The sequence below is a fragment of the Venturia canescens genome, chromosome 1 (genome assembly GCF_019457755.1).
Source record: "Venturia canescens isolate UGA chromosome 1, ASM1945775v1, whole genome shotgun sequence".
NCBI lineage: Eukaryota > Metazoa > Arthropoda > Insecta > Hymenoptera > Ichneumonidae > Venturia > Venturia canescens.
In genome coordinates this window covers 7,634,186-7,654,923 of record NC_057421.1, presented here as the reverse complement: position 1 = coordinate 7,654,923, position 20,738 = coordinate 7,634,186, and the positions used below count along the sequence as shown (strand labels likewise).

Below are 20,738 nucleotides of genomic sequence, written 5' to 3'. Positions count from 1 at the left end.
TTTTTGTTTATCGAACGACACATTGGCCTCTGCGTATTGGCGAACGAGGCATGTAGAAAATTTATTTGGTCGATATACGCTTGGACGCGGTTGCTTTTTGGCACACATGCACGTTACTATGCTCGTCCATAACCGTGTAGACGATGCAACTTCGCGTATGTGACTGCGTGCGGTGGTCGTGCTCTCACGTTCGATTGGCTCGGACGCTCGAAATTTATTGATAGGTTTGTTTCCTCAAACATATACGTATATAGTACTCGTTTAATGAGAATCGGTACTTACATCCGGCAGGGTTTACCGATCAATAAACCCTAGACGAGGTTGGTAGAGAATTTATAGATTATAAGAATTTATAACTTTTTCTATGAAAAATAATTGACGTTTTTTCCAAAGATCCTGGATAACCGAGTTTTTTTACGAAAATTGATCTTTGCTGGCGCATTTTTCTCTAATTTGTTGGAAGGAAAGTTATTTTGAGCAGAAAAAATATGAATGATGAAATATTCTCGAATTCAGTGCTGTTTATCACGGATTTGCTTCGCATTAAGTTGATCAGATTATTACTAATTCGGTAGATTTCTATCGCAGTATCAGTGTTCGAGGACCCTCGCCGCGATACAATGGGGGAAATGCGCGCAGGAATAGAGCGATTGTAAGTGATACTACACAGTCAAGATCCCTCTCAGAACAGCGGGCTGAGGGCCATTACAATCGAAACAGGGACATTTGGCTACGTCGTAAGTGCTAGTAGAAACGCTCCAGAATTCGCGTTACCAAAGGTCTCCCACTGGAGAAACCGTGTATAAACACAGTATAGAGATATCGAAGCGATAAATCGAGTGAGGAGGACAATGCTCGAGGTAAATCTCATCGAATCGAGGAAATCACGTTGTAGCTACAGATGAAAATAGAAGCTCCATTAATTTTCAAATGGAACAGAAGCATTGCCAATTATACAATGACGAGCGGCTCAAATGGGGAGTATATGACAGCGTCCTATAAATATTGAAGCTTCGGTTGGCGTGTTCCATTGTCGTTGAAATGATCTGGTTTCCTCAAATGGAATGAAATACACATCCAAATCGTGCAGATTTATTTTCGATTGCATCTACGAAATTGCACTAATAAAAAAAAGTAATTGTAACAACGAAATGTGGTAGTACGGGGTGCCAATGGAATCACAAGGTTAAATATGATTAAACGAACAACGAACAAAAGACTTTTAGATCAAACTGCAGATTCATTCTCTCCAAAAACGTTGCAGTTAAGGAAGATGAGGCCGTACAATCATTTTTTTTTTACCCAAAAGTTATGACCTGTACCTTTCAAATGTTAGGCCAGTTTACAGTTTGGCAATGTTGCATACACTTTAAAGAAGAGTTGGGAAAGAAAAGACGAAAAACTGGTGAAAGCTCAGTCGAAAACAACGACGGTGACGATCCTAGCCTCAAAAAACTGCACGGGAAACAGATTATTATTAATATAATCTCAGCAAATCTCCTGATAAATCTGAAAAAATTGACATTATTCAGCAAGCCTTGCTCATGTTGTCCAAAAAATTTCATATTTTTAGCATCATTTTTAACGGAGATAACACTGAATGTGTCTTGACTTCTATAAGATTCCATTTGACTTCCATTTGGCCCAAATTGTTATTGATTTTTCTCAGCAACGACGCTCCTAAACTGTCTGGAAATTTAACTGATTTTTTTTACATTCCACATTATAAGATGCAATCGGTTTAAAAGCGATGACATCATTTTCATTCTAATGCCTCAATTTCCTTAAGGTAACTCCTGTACTGCATGCTAGTCAAATGAGTGCTAAATTTCCAAAACGCTTTTAGACCAAGTTCAACGTACCGATTAACATTATTGTTAGTAGATATGTATTCAAGCATATCTTATTAACGTGAAAAAATATTTAAAATGATAGTTTTGCAAAATTATCAACTGATAGATGCAAATTTCTATGATGACACATTTTCACAGGTATTTTTCAAAGAAACATCTCGATTTTTTAACCGATTTTATTGCACCAAGTCTCATTTTCTTCCTCAACTGATCCTCTACGAATTCACCACGTAGATTTTCTTTGAAACTCATTCCTGAGAGAAATTATGAATGAAAAAGTTTTTTCACTTAATGAACAATTAGCTGCAACAGTGAAACGATCGAGTTAAAAAAACAACTACATGGTGGATACATGGAGGACCGGTTGACGAACAAAATGAGACTTGTTGCAATAAAATCGACGAAAAAACGCAGATAATTCTTTGAAAAATACCAGTAGAAATGTGTCAGCGTGGAAATTTGCATTTATCAGTTGATGGTTTTGCAAAACTAGCGTTTTTAATATTTTTACATCTTAATGAGATATGTTGTAATACAAATCCACTAACAATACATTTAATCGGTACGTTAAACTTGATCTAAAAGCGTTTTAAAAATTTAGCACTCATTTGACTAGCATGCAGTACAGGAGTTACCTTAAATGAAGAAAACTCCTTCAATGACACCAATTGTTATTGAATCAACAATTTTTTTTTCTCTGTGTGTGGGCACATTATTCTCGAATAATTGGTTTTGAAAAAATATTACAAAACGTTATAGAATACTCTTTTAAGGTATTCCTTTCGCATAACCGTATTTTTTGGTAGACCCAATTGAGGCACTCGAAATTTGGACTGATTCCTAACCTCTGAGACGTCCCAGTTATATACGAAAAGCTTCTGCTTCTGCCATTTTTCCAACTTCTATCGTTAATATCTCTTTTAAGGCTTCGGTAACCCTTTATTTTTTCGTTGCTACGGATTCCTTACATTTTTTTCCATCTGCGAGACAGTTTGTATCAGGAATTTAGAATCATTTAGTATATGTATGAATTATTGAATAGAAATGTGGTGGTAAGATCTCGTATAAGTTTTACAATTTTTCAAGTTTTAATTCTCTATTAAATGTTCGATAACCCGACCTGAAATTTCGCCGATCTATTCGCATGCACTTTTACTTTACTGTTATTTAAAATCAATTATTTGTAGAATATTCGGGTTTGTGAAAGGAATACCTTAAAAGGATCCTCGAGGTATTCTAAGCCCAAACTCAAGTAATTTGGAATTTCAGCATATGGCCAACCGACCATGCTGTTGGTTGACGCAGCATGTGTAACTTATTATACGACGAATTTCATTCGGTAATTTAAAACCACATGAAGCTCTGTGGCACGTTTCCAAGCTTTTCCATGGTTTAATTAGCTCATTTATATTTTTATTACTGTTGTTTCTGCACGTCTATCGCTTTTTTGTTTACCAACCATTGTATGGGGAAAGACATTTTTTTGAAAGCATAAATATTTAAACCATTTTTACTCTTTCAAAAGATTTGTGGAATACTTTCGTGATCAAGAGACAATCTGATCTTGTTTTCATGCTCATCAAAGTAAATAATAAGTAATGAAGAAAAATCGCAAGAGGGCAGTAAAAAGTCATCTTTCCCCCGGCCCCGAAGAAAGTGTAGTTTCGGGTGTTCAAAAATTGAGTCCAGATTAACCTCAACTGCTACGTTTGTCACCATCGAATTTATTGTTGCGATGACGCTGAAATTTGCTACGTTACGCTTGCAACGGAACGAACAAAAAAATGATCTGTGATACCCCAATTTTCGATTTCACGAGTCATTTGTGTAGGCTGGAAAGCTACGAATTGCAAATTAGAAAGGGAACAAAATTGCTGGACATTTACAAATTGTTTTTTTCCTTCATTTCATTAGACCCCAAAATTTCAAATTTCAGTCATTTGATGCGCGTTATTAGGAAAGAATAATGAAGCAGCAAAGCCAAAACTAACGAAACAAACGCATCAGTCGGCATCACATCCGCGTGTTCTTTACAACCGCATTAATGTCCCTCCATAACCATGAACGGGAAGTGGCAACTATCAGGAAACGTATAACCACGTTGGCGGTGCGACTTTCACGGACGACTTCGAATATCACCAAAGTTCTACACCAAAAATTACCACCGTCAGTATTTATTAACTCTAGAAAAACCTCGAACACCGGAATGTATTCGAGAAATCCTTTGAAAAAAATCACTTTTCCAAAATATGGAAAAAAAGAAAAAAATTGAACGACGCTGAAGCTTGCATGTTGGAGTTCAGCGATACGAACGAAAAAAATCTCTTATTTACCATTTTTTTACAATAATGATTCGTGAAATAAAAAATAGGAGAATTACTCACGTTTTTTTCGGTCATTTCGCTGGAGTCCAACTTCGCAAGCTTCAATCTCATAAAAATTAATATTTTTCAAACTCTTCAAAATCCATCCAATCCGATTACAATAAAACAAAAACGTGAAACCGCAATCCTTTCGACATTAATCAATTTTCATAAAAACCCTTCGAAACCTTTTCCCAATGCTCGACATCAAGAAAAATTTCTAGCACCATCAAATCGCAATGACTCCATACAAAAAGTTTCCCAAAATCGTTATCTTTATCAATAACAATCACTCAAAACTGATAATAAACTATTTTCAACATCAATCGTAAAGATTTTCTCGATAAATGGATGATTAACTGAGCACAAGTTAAAAGTTATACCAAAATGGGAATAGACTATGGCCAGAGTTTGCATAGTTTTCATAAACTTCCTCTGTCGTTTACGTAACCAAATTCGTATATGTTCACATCGACCCCTATTAGTATAGTAATGCATTGCGGTGTATATCACGCGTTCTGGTGTGGGATGGTTCGAGGACGTCGATCGCAGTCCTCTACCCAAGAACCCTTATGCCCGTGGAATATACGTGATATGCACATGTACAATGCACACACTGGAGCAGGTACTCCGATCACGAAACTATAGTATTGCGTTGGTTGGCGTAAATTATACGCACGACGACGTGGCTGCACTAGTTGATTAAACGTCCAACGAAAATTATGAATGATCGATACTCGTTCCCGCAATTGCATTGTACCGTCATCCAACTCGATATTCGTAACCTCTTTCTCCTTCCCTTCGAATAATTGGATAGGGGAATAAAAAATAAAAAAATAAAAAAAAAAAAAAATTTAATGTATGTATCGACAAAATGTGGTCGAGTTTAACGAGAATTCTGTAGATACGAGGATTTTGTTTTTTATTTTATAAATAAACCAAGTTGTTTGCTGTTGTGGAAAAAAAACGTCGAATTCGATGCATTTTTTGTTTCGACTGAATAAGTTTTTGTTCGCGATGGACAAACTTTCTCATCAGTCGCACCAACCTTGAGGCTATGCTCGACAGAATGTAACGACATTTGAACAATGTATTATGTATCCGTTGAATATTTATGCTGATATTTGAGTCGGGAAGGGCAAATCGGGTTATGCACGACTGGAAAAGTTCTGCAATGAAGTTTGGTAGGAAGCTTGTAATTACATTTGTTTTGTTACTTGAGTTATTTTTCGTAGGGACTCTCATTACGAAGTATTCAATAGCCTTTTGGGACTGGGATGTTCGATCACTTGATTTTCCAATTTTTGACAGAATGGTCGCGACAAAATGCTCGGAATACTCGATTGATCAGGGCAATGATGATATCGAGGGCTTTTTATTAAATTAAATAAGGCTTTTTCAACATTCTTTTTTCATCATGCGTTTGTCATTACGCCTCGAATCGAATGGCCTGTATTCGCGTAGAAAAAAAGAGGAATGCAGCACGAGAGTGATGGCACAGTGAATTGAATTATTCTCTGGCACCCCCTCAGCGAATGTGTATCGCAACATCATCGATCGTCCAGTTTCGCTGATTGGCTTCATTCGACATTTGGCAATTATTCCCAATTATCATTGATTCGAAACAGCACGTATAGTAAAATTTAATTAAAATTTTATAATCAATCGTGGTTTACGATGGCGTGTGGGGTGAAAAAACGAGGGAAAAGCCTCGATAAAGTTGTCTCATTGGAGATGGTGAAGTAATAATTTTGTGGGAAGGCCATCGTCAACTTTGCACGTCAAATGGGACTATTATGTGAAGGGTACTTCTGGCGACCATTCAATTTTTCTCTCGCTCTCGCTCTCCCACCCTCCGAGCTGGACAACGGCGAGAAGAGTTTTTTTGCTCCGAGGGTCGTTAAGAGTTTCTAGAAGAGACATTTCGAGGGTTTCGTACCGAGGGAGGGTGAAAAACGAAGGAAAGAAAAAAAATGGAAAATTCAGAAACATTCGTAGAGCACGTTACAGAAGTTTATTGATGTCCGACATTGTTAAAAAATAGTTCGGCTTTTCGCTGCGAACGATGTAGATTAAATTGCTTCAGTTTTTCCCTTTTTTCATTCCCCTCACGAAAAGCGATTTTTGCATAACGCTCCAATGCACGGGAATTCCAATACGATTATTAAATTGATACGTTAAACCTACGAGCTGTCCTCGCCCGTGAATTTTTCAACGTTCGATAACATATTTATGACAAATCGATCCCTCCTACTCTGTTGTCGCTGATTTAATAGGCTACGCAACGCTCCCAATCGATACGTGTGCTGAAGGTCCCTAACGGAAAGAAAAATATGGCAGGTTATGCACACCACCCATCGATAAAAAAATAATTGCCACCTTCATCCGGCATAGCGATAGCAATAAAACTTTAAAAGGGTATAACCCAAAGTTGATTTTGTGGAGCGTGCATTTATTATGCTATTACAACAATTCGCCTCGGTGCTTCAAAGTTTCGAAGCAATTGACTCTTCGCCGTGTCCGTTTTCGCTGGCAAATGAGTAGATCTTTCCTCACTGAGAAAATTGACAGCCGCCCGAAATAATTCGAGCATTTTCCTACAATTTACCACTTATTTAGCGTTCCGCCCGATAGAAATTTGCGCGTTGCGAATTGCGATAAGCGAAAGTGAAAAAATTCACATTCTCTGTGATAAAAACGGGCAAATACGAGTTCGAGACTCCTCTACAAGCTATTCGGAGTGCTTCGAAACTACCGAATTAAGGAAATGCAGTTGAGCAGAGTGAGGAAGCAGGAACGAGTGAATTACGCGCTTAGAATCGAGACGCGAACTCGCGTCGCGGGCGATGGAAGGTCGAGGAGAGCATGAAACATTCGCACATAGAGATGCAGGTCGTTACGGAGTACGAGGGAAGAACAAGTGAAAGAAGAGTGCAGCACGTGCTCTGAAAGCGTGCCTCGGAACCGTGGCTTAGTCCCGCTTCTCTAAACGGCTTTACGCGCTCATTGCTCGTCGGGAGAAAAAGTAAAAAACCGTACGGAAGCGCGCACGGTTTGCTTGTTTTTGTCTCGTACCCTTGCATGCAATCGAGCTCGAAATCGCTCATCCATGCACGCGAAATTGGAACTCTTACAAATACAACGAAACACGAGAGTCAATGGGGAACGCAACTGCCCCATAAAAAATAATATTCGCTGTCGAGCATGAAATTACAACGAGGGATGGAAACAACGAGAGTGAGTTTCTCCAATAACGTATTTTCAGCGAATCGAATAATGTTAAGTATCGACGTGATTCCGGATTACCCGATGAGGGGGATCGACTCAGCCAGAGGCTCGCTAAAAGATAGGAGATGAAACTTTCGACACTTCCGTAACTGATGCGAATAAGCCGGAGCTAACATCGGGAGGGGAGTCAAAACACGGAATATTTGAAAAACTTTTATAATAGCTATCAAACTATCGAGCTAATTTATTTTCTTGAACGTTTAATGAAAGCTTTCATAGACTTGATCTTTATTGCTTCTAATTATGTTGAGAGTGCCCGAAAAATTCGGTATCCTTTCATCAAAAAAGTTCGATCGGTGCACGAGTGCGATGAATTTCCAAAAAACTTCGTGATATTTTCCCACGGACACAGAATCATCCCTGAAGTCATTCGATGGAAGTTCCACCGAGAACGGAACCGAATTCGCGTGCACGAAGGCCCGAAAATTTTTGAAAAAACCGACGACGTTGATCGACGAAAAAAACGACGATCTCAAACCCTTGAAAAATTCTATAGTCCACTAAATGGAAAATAATTCGAAACGATCCTGGGTGAAAAGCACTTTTCCACTCATCCTCGCGAATCACCATCGTCGCAGTCCGGAGGCTGGTGATCGAGTATTTAAAGCCGTGGATGAGCGAGCACGTGTAGACAATGCTTGAGCGATGTTACGAGATGATACGGGCAACGGCTCGTAAAATTATTTCGGAAGGGAATCACGCTCGTACAGATCGGGGCAAATTAAACGAATGTATAGAAATTTGTTTATTCACGTGCCTCGTTGTGCGGTATCACATTACGATATCCCTTTTTTTATGAAGCACCTGTGCGATTTCGAGCAGCAGTTGCAATGATATTCGAAAGCACCAAATATTCCCTCGTTAATCCGAATCGACGCGGAGCCCGTCCCAAAGACATAGAAACAATCGCGCACTGGAATAAGCGGGGGGAGTGTAAAAAGCCGGGAAAAAATGGTCACACATTCGAAGGTCTTTTCGACACACGGAGCACCCTCGTTTCAGTTGGCGTACGGAAGTGAAGCCGCTGATGAAATTCAGGCCAACGTAAGCATTGGAAGATATTTTTAAAAGCGTGAAACTTACGATTTCGGATAATCCGCGCCAGTACATCTGAATTGGCCACTTGATAAATAAAGCACTTGTAACACGAGGAAAAAACTTGTGGATCAGTCACTACGGCATGGTGACGAGAACTGTAGCATCGGCGACGAACAACGTGGCGGAAGCTCGCCGGTGTGAAAGAACGTGAGAAAAAATGGAAGAAAAAGGAATATCGCGGAAGGGTAACGGCGTCGGGCGGTGGACCGACAGCAGAGCACTATCTCGGGGTGACACTGGAATGAAAAATACGAGGGTTGTGCACCGGGTGCATAATTAACGTGGTTAAGCTCGAAGCCCGAAACGCAACGAAGGTACGGCGGCGACGAAGAATCTGCGGTTTTAACCTCTCGCGGAGGAGGAAACGTCGGAGACAAGGTGGAGCCACGCCGTACTAGCGAGGACTGGCGAGTCGAGTGGAATGGTTTTGACACGCTGCCGTCGCGGCTATCCGCTTTTACCCCTGTGAGCCGAGCAACCCCGCGCCCGCGTCTCTCTGTACATCGCCACAGCGTTGTGGGCGCGAGAGGCGCATGTGCCGATAATCTTCACACAGAGAGCGGGCCAGAGCAGGACAGAGGCAGGAACGCGGAGCGAGCGAAAAGGGCAGAGAAGCACGAGGACAGAGCGAGGGAGAGGCGCGACGAGAGAGAGAGCCAGGGTGGGCTCCGTGTATCTTCACATGCACGGAACGCGAACACTAGGATTCGATTCTTCTCGTTCGTATGCTCGGGAAAAACGACAAAGACAGCAGCAACCGGGAGAGAGAGAAAGAGAGCGAGCGGCAGAGGGGTTGGTTAGAAAGTGGCGACGCGCACACGCGGCCGCCACTACGATTCGCCCCTCCGACCCCTCCGTCTGCCCCGACCGTTGAGGGTGAAGCATTGGGAGTGCCGTCGGGGCTTTCCAGCCTGTGTGTCTGGCCCTGTATAGCTTCTTCCACTCCGCCAGTGGCCAGAAAGCATACTCCGAACATCCTCAAGATGTACGGCTGAATAAAAGAGGCGCGAGCTCGCCCCGGCACTGCGCGCCCGCTCTTTTATCGATGCGAGAGTGCCAAAAGGAGAGCCGGAATAGCCTCGAACGTGGACGCTTCTCCAACGCACGCACACGCCTATTTATACGAGCACCTCGGCATTCTTGGGCAGTCTAGTTTTTACAGGACACGGGCTGATTGACGCATCTGCAGTGTCGCGTACGCTCGAGAAGAAAACAGAGTTTTATAACCCACTCAACTTCGAGATTCGATGATTTATCTATCGCTGGGAAGCTACGGATCCAAATTTCACGAGCTTATGCCTCCTCGTTACTCATTCGACGAGCGTCCTCCCTCCCTTTTTTATAATCATACCGAAAACTAATGATCGAATGAGAGAACGAATATGCCTGTGCAATCTTTTCACTCTAACGGCGACTCTGCTCTGCGTACCCTTGGAAACGTTTCTCAGACTCGTGTCCTGTTGCAAAACGAAACAGAGTGGAGTTTTTTTTATCGATTTTTTTAGCAGAAAATTCGAAACATTTTCGAAACCTTCGGAAGTTCGAGGCTTTGCAACAGTCGAAATGATTCAATAAAAAATTCTGGCAACGTCTATTTATATTTACAGAATAGAACACTTCGAATGAGAAAAACGAATGAGCATGCCTGAGTATATGAAGTTGCATTTCCAGTGAAGCTTCACCAGAATGAGTACTAAGTCAGCTTGCAAGAAGGCTACGAACATTCGTTTCGATATTTACGAAAATATACATCGATTGTTTTCATGGTTGAGAAACCATGCGGTTTCGTGTATTTGTACAAAGAATGTAAGAGAAAAGAGAGAAAAAGGCTCCTCCTCTTTCGTCCTGTGTGTTTTCCCTTACGCTAGTAGAAAATAGAGGGAGGGTGCCAAAAAATCGATGATTGCCTCATGCCAGGCGTGTCGATGGGTGTATTTGCACTTCGGCCACGATGTATTCGTATTTATATTTATAGAGAGAGAGAGAGAGAGAGAGAGAGAGAGAGAGACCATGGAAAAGCGTGACTCGAGAACTCTTCGCCAGCGCTATTGAATTATAGCTCATTTCTCTTCCGCCCTCCGTCGTAATCTTCGACGTCGGTGTATCAATTTTACTGCAATTTTTACTTGTGTGAGTGCCCCCGCCTGTTCCCGAGAATCCCACAAGGTGCATTGATTTTGCCATTATAAATAAAAGCACCATCGAACGGATAAAGATGACAAGTGAGTTCATTTGAAAAGATTGTCTACGCAGTGCACTTTCAAATTGAATTTTATTCCCTGACGAATGCTCGATCTTTTCGAGTTGGACGAACGCGTGGCGGATTCAGTTCTATTTCATTGCGGAATGGTAAATTAAACGGTTGGTTGTCAACGGAAAATAATTTGAGTTCGCTAGATTAGGATTTTGTTTGATGAGCAAACTTATCTTCCCGTGGGAAAAATCATTTCGAGGATGAAACGAAATTTCATGATAACGAGGAAGCGAAAAAATGGTTGTCTTCGATTAAAAAACTGAATTTTTCGCTAACTTCACAGGCTGGGATTTGCTTTAAGGCGTAATTGCGCGTACTTTCGAAAGTTACTTTATTCCGAATTCAACGGGAGATTCGAAAAGAGAAGAAATTCATTCGGATTTATTCGGTTTTTCGAGAGGTAAACTCCAAATCGGTAAAAGTCACGGGTTTTTATATTACGCGGGTGGTATTTGCGCAGCATATACCTGAGGAAACACTCGCAATCATCAATTCAGCGTTTTCCGATTACAATTTTCGCTTCTCTGTTTACACTGCACTTTGATCTCTGGTTTATTTGGGCACCGTTGGAAAGCGATATTTTTTCTGCGTTTTTTTTTTCTACTTTCTCGATGTTTCGTTTGCTAACTCGAGCCCTCGGAAAAGTATGTTAATGAGAAATACATGGGGAAGGAAGTAACTACAAAGTACAAGCGAGAGCGAGGCTGCTTCCACTTTCAGGCCTTCGCGCGAGCTCGCGGGAGTAGAGAACTCGAGAACATGCACACAGAGCAGAGCGAGCTGTGTAATCGAGTCCTGGCGGGAGCTCGTCGTCGAGGCGGCGACACACACTCCGCGAGAAAGAGCGTTAGAAAAAAATAAGAACTTTGGATGGGGAATGCTGATATTGGAAATTCTAGTCGCCGTGATAAAATAAGTCCTTGGGAAAAACTTGATGAAACAGCGATGCTTCCGGTCAAAGAAAAACTATCCTCAGGTCCGAGGATTTGAACCCCGCGATACCACTACGAATCCCGTAACAAGGCGACGCGAAAACGGACTCGCAACCATGATTTCACGGCTTGTACATACGAGACTTACGGAATTGCCTTGGGGACTAATTTTTCTTAGTAATTGGACGGAACGTCATGTTCGTTCTTTGAACCCGAATGCGCGGAGCGAAGTAATGACTGGAGAAACAAGACGGTGAGGAGAATATGCACGAACAGGAAGTCCTTGTTGTCTTCGTTTACCGTGATTGCCAGCGCAGTCTGTGCCTGCTTTGCCACTTGAGCTCCCTTCCCATTTGAATCTTCTCTTACGCCCTCTCTCTCTCTACCTTCCGCATTTCGTCTCGACACTTGGTCTGTGCATACGTCGATCACTCACGAGTCGGACCTACGATGACTAACCTCTTGAAAGTTCCTCTCGAGAGCTGTCCCCTGTTAATGGGATTCAGGGTCAAAAGCTTGAAACTTTGCTCCCTTGTGCGAACTTCCATCTTCGAGAGTGAGAGAGAGAGAGAGAGAGAGAGAGTGAAGAAGCATTCGTCAGTAATCGATTTCAGTGCGCTGACCCTTAACGTCATACTTTTTTCCACCACTTTTCCTTCCGGATCCGACCACATCGTTCAGGCGAATTTCACAAAAGCTTTTGGAACTTCAATGGATCGTTTCTTCATCGAACCACGGGGGACATAAAAACTGTATACGAATCGCGAAAAAAACGTAACAAAATGATCGATACGGACGGGTAAGTCGAATTGAACGCGATGGCACAACGAACGTGCTGCTCTGCACTTTCGCACAAAATAGTAACAGGACATTGGACGGTTGCTGATACGTCAAGGCTAATCATATTTTCCTGCACTGTGTAAAACACCCGTGCAGTACACACGAAGCATTTACCAGTAGATCGTAATTTATCTCATGTCTGCACGCATCCATCAGAGCTCCAATTACCAACATCCCACGCACCCGTGACGTCATTACCTTTTCCGACGCATCATTTTTATTTCTTCTGTTTCCACGTTGATTTTTTCTCTCTTTCTTCCTTTTTTTTTCAATTTTATACCATCTTCTGTAGCATTTATATTTTTTACCTCGATCCTAAACGTTATACGCAGTTCCAGAGAACGAAACGAACAAGAGAACAACACGACCCACTGTGTGCATTGTTCACTCAGCGAATTTAAAGTAATTCGGCCATTCTATGACTAGTCGAGTTTGCAACTACTTTATGTTGATTAATTTAAAGTCTAAATTATTAATAAAATAAATGAACACTTACATTGCGAATATTTTTGTCACAATAATGTAATAGAATGCTTTAAAAATATCATAAAAGATCCAATTTACCTTCAAGTTGACTAGTTAATGATCGAGTCGGTACCGGTGACACTTGCAATACACATAACCTAGGGAACATTTTTATTGTGCGAAAGAAAGTTTCAGGGTGTCTAATTTTCACGAAGATTCGAATTTCATGACTTTTGAGGGTTTCTAAGGCAAGGAATATGAAATTTTTCATGACATTAGATCACTTTCTGGTAGAAAAATATGCGTGTCAATTATTTAATGTGGCTAATTTTCAGAATTAAAAATATTTCTATTCAAAAAATAAACGAATGTTATAACATTTTCGCAAAGCTTGAAACATTGAAAAAAAAAATACAATTTTGAGAAAATATAGCGCAGTTCGAGAACAAAGAGATTTAAAATTAACTGTTAAACGAGTAAAATCTCGCTTAAGGAGAAAAAAATAAATGGAAACCCAAAAATGACAATGAAAACTGTAGAGACCTCGTATAAATAAGGTTTCATGATCATTATTCATGACTTTTCATGACTTTTTTAAGGTTTTTCATGACTTTTCAGGTCGTTAGGCACCTTGAGTTTATATCGGTATAATGGCATCGAGAAAAAGGAATGATCGATTCGTTAAAAAAAGCGAAGCTACTAGACGAATGAAAGCACGCGAGTCAGCCTCAAAAATAAATTTGATGAAATTCCCGCGACTCCCGACGTTGTCCGAAGTTCCATCAGCTGTTACCAGCAGTCCAGCGTAATGACTGACATCCGCTTTCGACGCGTCAAACATTAAAGTTTTTTCATGTTTTCTTTCTTAAAAGCCCCGTAAAGTAATATTTTTTTTAAAAGAGACGAAATCTGTGATGAATTTTCTTCACGATATGAGCTTTTCCGAAGCTCGAACACCGTACAATTTTTGCACAATTAATATTATTGCGAGTTTTCCCATTGGAATACCGTGTTAAAAACTCAAAATTGTAAATGAAATAATTTAAAATTTGGCCCCGTAAGAGGCCCCGGAACTGTGCTTATCGTTATCGGGGGACCGTAAACTGTCATTTACCGCAAAAAAGTGGCCCTTGACCGTACTTTATCGAACGAATTTCTTTGTATCAGTGACGAATGTTCTCAGCACATATTGTAAGAAAAGAAAGAAGATTTACGTAAGAGTAAATAAAATTTGTATAAAGCGCGCAGTTTTACACGATCTTACGTTGTGCATGACATAAAATTTTCATAAAAAGCAAACATAGTATTGCATTTTAGATTTGCAACGACTTATGCCCTTTCTTATGGTCCATGCACAGAATAACCAAACCATGCATTTTTCCCTGGAATGATTTTTCAGCCAGTTTCTCCATCTTTTTCTCAACCCAATTTATTGTTAAATATTAGATTCTTCGCGGGAGATCGTTGGCACTTGGGCAGGAGTTTAATAATTTGGTGGCTGCGCAATCGTATAGATCACTCTTGAATTTTCTATCGAGCATCCAAGATGGCTCTCTGTTCTATTCTATTCTCCAGAGAAAGAACATTTTTTCAAAGAACAAACTCAGATTTATTGGGACAGAACCTCTCGTGAGCATTCTTTTCAGTTTGCAGTTTTTAGTTTGTCTTTCCATCATGTCCACCTAAAGCAACGTCATCGTGCCTCATTTGTTTGGTTATTAAACAATGAAGAAAATGGTCTACAATCGAACCCTTTTTTCCTAAAAAAGTAATCGAGTTCCTGTTTGCCTTCAAAAAAATAGCTCAATAAGGACGACCGAGGTTCTCTGTTAACTCATCACTGAGCAAACATTTCTCAAAGATAATAAAATTTCAAACCAGGGCTTTTGTTGCAGACTGCTACATATTTAATCACGTTATATATTTACTCACGTTGTTTGATATTCGGAATAATCAACGTGGAAACGTGAGGATACCTTACTGAACCTCCACGTATCATTTTGCCAGTGCTGCTGGCGAACAATTGAACAGTGAATGCCCATCCACGAACAACTGAATCATTCAAAGTTTTTCCTTTTTCATATAATTTTCGTTTTTTAAATATCTACTCGTTTACTCCAATCCATCAATGCACCCTTAATTGGATAAAACAATTGATGATCGAAGTGGGAGGATCAATGCGAAGCACTTTGATTTCCCAGCATGTTTGATGGAGATGGAGTTTGATTTCAGTGCAGTTTTCCTCGCGTGTACGCTGATGAATAGCGAGGGACATTTAAAAGGGAATTTACGAACGAAATTATGGATGAATAGAGTTGAAATATGCAGGATTATTTGATATGAAAAAATACTGACGTCCTGAGGTGTATCGAAACAGGGAAATAATGGATAAATCCAAGTGCTTTATCATTTTCCTTTTTTTTTTCAATTTCAATGGTTTTGTTAGAATGAAAAATCTCCGAAGCCTCCTGGTTTAAAATAAAATTGTCCAATTCGTTGTATTAAATAAAAAACAAATAATTATTTGAAACATACGCGAATTTGGCGAAATCGCTCGCACTCGAGTCTTTTTCTTTCGTCCGTTTCCGCGTTGTCGTGAACATGGAACGAAGAAAAAAAATGAAGTCAACACATCGATTTGCTTGGGATTGGATGTATAATCATCGACTAACTTTCATCGACTGACTTATTATAATCAGATAAGAAATGATAAGTATCAAGGTAATTGTATCGTGATCGTGATGATGTATCGATTCATGATCCCGGAAATATCAATTTTTATTTCCAAACAAATTGATATTTAATCAAAAGACTTATCTCAATTTTTATTGTTCTACTCTTCTCAATTCGTTAAATGATCTCGTAATACAATTTAAGTCTGATTGAATGCACGTTTTAATGACTGGTGATGGCCGCGGATTGGTTTTGAAAACCGTGAATTTTCTAACGGCTGTGCCCGCGGATTGATTTTGTTGTTTGAAACCAAATTGGCAAGGAACAGCTCGTGAACGGTGACAATTTGGTAAATAATTATTCATCGAGCGCCGGTTACGGCAGCGGATTTTTTCTGTTTCGATTAATGATTACGAAAGAATAAATTTTCTATAAATAACGATAATTAATTGTTTTCATCGGATAATTATGTAAACGAATATATCAGGTTTTTTGGAATCACCTGAATTTCAAGTAAAGACGTTGCTACACACTCCTGGAATATTCAGCACTTTTCTGCGTCTCATTTTCTAACGATAAATAAAATAATGTACATTGGTTGAGATCCAAGGGTGTGAAATTTATTCGTAAAACCGTAATTCACAAAAGTATCCGCACACGGGCGCGTGTGGTGAAGGTGTAAAGTTTCTTCGTTGGCTGCTCGCGCGTTTGGCCGATAGAGAATTCTCTCGCGAGACCTGTATATTCTCGTTATTAAAGCTCTTATATGGTGTCTCTGTGGAAGAAAGCCATACGAGGATAGTCTCGCAAAAAGTAGTCCGATGAGCAGGAAAACTTGTCGAGAGGATGGGTGTGAGAACATCGCAGTCTCGATGCGCCGCCGTTGTCGAACAACAGAAAAGGTTTCAAAACTGTATTTCAGCCGACCGATTTTCCCTTGTTTTCATCCGATTTTAATCCGATTCTCACGAATTATTCGGTTAGATTGCTACACGAATGGAATCAAGGTATTGCACAAATCCGCTTTATTTTTTCGTGTAATCTCGAAGGTTATTAAAAAATCTCATAATAATAGTACCGGAAGAATTAACGAAGAAAATATAATGAAGAAGGGTCGACGACTATTCCGTGTACATTATGATTTTCCAGATAAATTTTCAAAGCGAGCACGATTTTTATTCATTGTCGAAACAACCTTGTACCGAGACCATTAAAAACTCTCTGCTTCGTGATTACGCAAGCTACGCTGAATATCGGATTAAAAAATTAAAATATCGAAAAAAAAACACTGCAAAACTGGTAATCGATAACTGGAAGCGTGACAAGCAAGTTTGCTTCTTACATAATATAATAGATTCGAAGAATGACAGGAAATTTTACATGTCCATGGAAAAAAAGCAAAGGAGACGTGAAGCGAGAGGAGACTGCCCGCTGTGAGCAAAGTTGGAGCATAAACTTTTGGCATCCTTGCCAAATAAATATATCCATACGTTAAAAGTTATACAGGGGAGACCGAGGCGAAACGGGGTACCTTAAAATCTACAGAAATTATTATTTTTTCACTCTTTTAATTTGGCACATTTTTCCAGAAAAGAAAAGAGGAATACTTTTGGAAAATTCTCAAAAAAAAGCCTCGAAAGGGAAAAAAGGAGAAATTTTGAAAAAACGAGAACTTTTGACGCGATACTAATTTTTTATTCGACTCATTTCTAAGTGGAGTATTCAAGATTCATTGGATTAAGATTGCAATCGAAAAAAAAAATTTTAGCAATTTTTCACGGGTACCTCATCGGACTCCGAGAAAATTTTATTTCTTTTTCCAATTGCAAAAAATCGCAGTCCGTTTTTCGGTGTTGGACAGTAAGCACTAGATGAAGCTTTTCCAACTTCTAAAAAGCAGGATAATTTCTTGGGTATCCCTTTTTGTCCCAGTCTTCCCGATGTGCATGTTTCATGTACATTGCATAAAACACGAACCTCTATTTTGACACTTTCCGTCTTCGAGACATTCATTCCTGTCTTATATTGTCTTGCATCGCAAAGCGAGAGCGTGTCATAAATAAGGAAAAAACTTTGAAAATATTTCAAAATATGACACGGGAACGAATAAAATATTATTCGTCAGGAGATTTGATAAATGAACTACGTATGAATAATATGGTTTAAATTTGATTGATAACCGTTGAATAATTGGCCGGAGCAATTAAGTGAAGTATAACGAATTCCTTTCGGTCAGAAATGTGGAGCCATATTTTTCAAGCCGAGGCTCGTTTTCACGTGCTTCCAGTGTGAGATAGAATTTCATGCGACCCACTCACACTGGCGCAACACCCACAAATACGATTCACGGATTTCCATGGCAACTGATTAATCATCTTCGTGATCGCCTATTAGGGGTCCTGAACTCGCCACGTTTTGTCCCCTCTACGTACCTCAAGCATTTTCGCTCGTGACTCTCAGTCTTTCCGACTCGAATCTGTTACTGCCTGGAACTCAAAAATTGTCCAAAAAACTGCGATTTCATACATCGAAGGCTGGACGCTTGGAAAAGATTGATAAAATAATGATTAAAAAAGCACACACACACACACAGAAAAAACGATCCACTCGTTCGACTAAATTTATCAGAAGCGAGGGAAAAGTTTACTCACAAAAATTCACTGCGATTTTCCTCATTCTGCTTTCTGCTTTTTAGTTCGTCACAGTTCCTCTTCAGCAAAAAATCAGCTGATCGCAGGGAAACGCGATTATATTCTGCATTTTTTTTTACAAAACGTCAGTCGGAAATTCCATGTTGAAATTCCGAATAGAACAACGGAGTACATCGCCTTTCATTATGTATGGATTCAAAGTGAATCCGGACGTATAAATCAACGAATAAACCAAAGCTGACCTGTCACGTTTCCACGGCTGAAGCTTTTTCGCTGCCGAATGGCGAGCAAATAAACTTTTCGCTCGAACATCACTCAAGTGTAATACGCGACCTCGCTCAGCTTACGAAATCTCAGTCCCAACTTTCAGCGCTATTCGTCATCAAATGTCCGTGTAGCAGCCACCTTAAAGTTCAATGAACGCAAAATATTTGACATTAGGGAAAAAAATAGTTTTCAATAAACAAATTCGTCCCCATCGAAATACCCCTGTAACATGCTCGCCTACAATTGAAAACCGAAATCATGGTCACTTCAATTATTCGCGTAGCACTCAACCGACAACCCTCTTCGTCCCCTGTCATAAGAAACCCGATGCCGGAAGCTCTATCGACAATCATTTTTCAGAGACCATTGGAATTTCACAATCTTCAAGTACAAAAATCTGATTTTTGGTCAGTTAACTTGTGAATTTGTACAGAGATAAGAATTTTTGGGCAAATTATTCGGAATTGTGAAAATATATAAATTTGTTAAAATTGCAGTAATCATATGATTCGACATGCGAGTTTGTGTTTCCGGTGTACTCAGAAAAGACTGGTAATCTGAGAATTCACGCGATATTGAAACTTGCATGGGGAGGAAACGTTTTTTTCCTTGTTTCCAATCTCATCGAAACTTTGAACGCACGAATTGAACTTAAAAACTTTGGCAAACTGTTTGTTTGTTCGAAAAGAGCATCTCGTTGGTAAAAAGACGATCGAGACAAAGTTTTACGCTGAGAGAAAGAGCAGGAAAAGATGCTGGAAATTACAAAAATCGGGGGAGGACTCGGAAGCGATGGAAAAACTTGAGAAATTTCAACCGTGTCAACTTTAATGCTACAAATCCGTCTATTAATTCCCTGTTGGATCACCGTCGTTAGATATTTGGGTTAATAGTACGAGTATAGAGAGAATACATTCGCTATATTGCTAAGGGATTTCGGTACAGTCGACGCTGGCCAATTTAACATAAGTTGTATCTAATTTAAAGGACTAATATTCCTCTCAGAATTGTAAATTTCACCCGTCTCAAGAGACAAGTGAACAGAGATAATGAAATAATTTGGCCTCAATACCGGAAATCATTGAGAACGAAGTTTCACTTCGAAACTTTTAAAAATAAGAAAAACAAAAGTTTCAACTTTATTTCAAAGTGTAATTTACCTGCAAAGCTATTTCCCAACTATCATAACGGATTTACAGATTTAGTTGGTTTTAGGTTCATCTGATGTTGAAGCAACAAAAATCTTTTTACTCGATAACAACGAAATCGAATCCAAAGTTAGAAAAATCTTTCTGAAAATCAAAATTCTGTTCCAATTCTTCGATCAATGACAATAAACGTTGCGAATTTTCGAGTATAAAATTGCAAAATCTCGATTCGATTAAAATTACTGGAGAAGATTTTGGGAGCCACCCGAACAGTACGTCTTTAAGTAATTTCCCAACATTTTGTAACAAAGGTTCTTCGTCTTCCTTGTGACCATCTGCTGCGTGTTGAGTCTTTGTGAAAAATTAACACAATCACAGTGAGGACGGGGACTTAATGCTCGGAGGAAACTATTGACGGGAAGTTTATTTGACGTGCGTAGATAAGCGAAAATGTGCAGGTACCAGGTTACAGGAACATCGTGGAGGGAATTTAGTTAGTCTACTTGTGGATGGTCGAGCGAGCCTCTGGAGGGTGAGGTCCCGCGAGGGAGGCCAGCGGCCAAGAAACCCCGATACACACCTCCCACTCGCCCATGCAACAACGAAGTAACCAGCAGCGACAAGCTACTACGAGAGGTGGCCACTGAACGGAAGCCAAACCATTTCGCATGAGGGGAGAAAAAGAAAAAGAAAGAGAATTTTGATTCGCTTAAATTTATGCGTAAAATCAGCAGGTGAAAAACCCGCCATAAGTTAAATAATAAACGATAATTTGCTAATGAAAAATTCCACGATTATACGCCAAACCTCAAATTTTAAGGTCTCTTACAAAATGAATTGTCCAATGAACAAATCGTGCGAAAATTCGCTTCAAATTTTATTACTTTGACAGTGTAACAGCATTAT

At 39.8% G+C, this 20,738-nt stretch overlaps 1 protein-coding gene across 2 annotated transcripts in view; it reads right to left on the bottom strand.

Annotated features, from left to right (window-relative positions):
- The window catches only part of alpha-Man-IIb (alpha-Mannosidase class II b), a 176,558-nt gene that overhangs the window by 99,939 nt on the left and 55,881 nt on the right, over positions 1–20,738 (bottom strand). The window contains exon 1 of one of the 2 annotated variants that reach the window (XM_043433122.1): positions 8,588–9,008. The exons of the other annotated variant lie outside the window; for it this stretch is intronic. The gene's annotated coding sequence lies outside the window, so the exon portion shown is untranslated. Of the gene's footprint in view, positions 1–8,587; positions 9,009–20,738 lie in introns of those variants that run through there. 2 annotated transcript variants of the gene reach the window in all.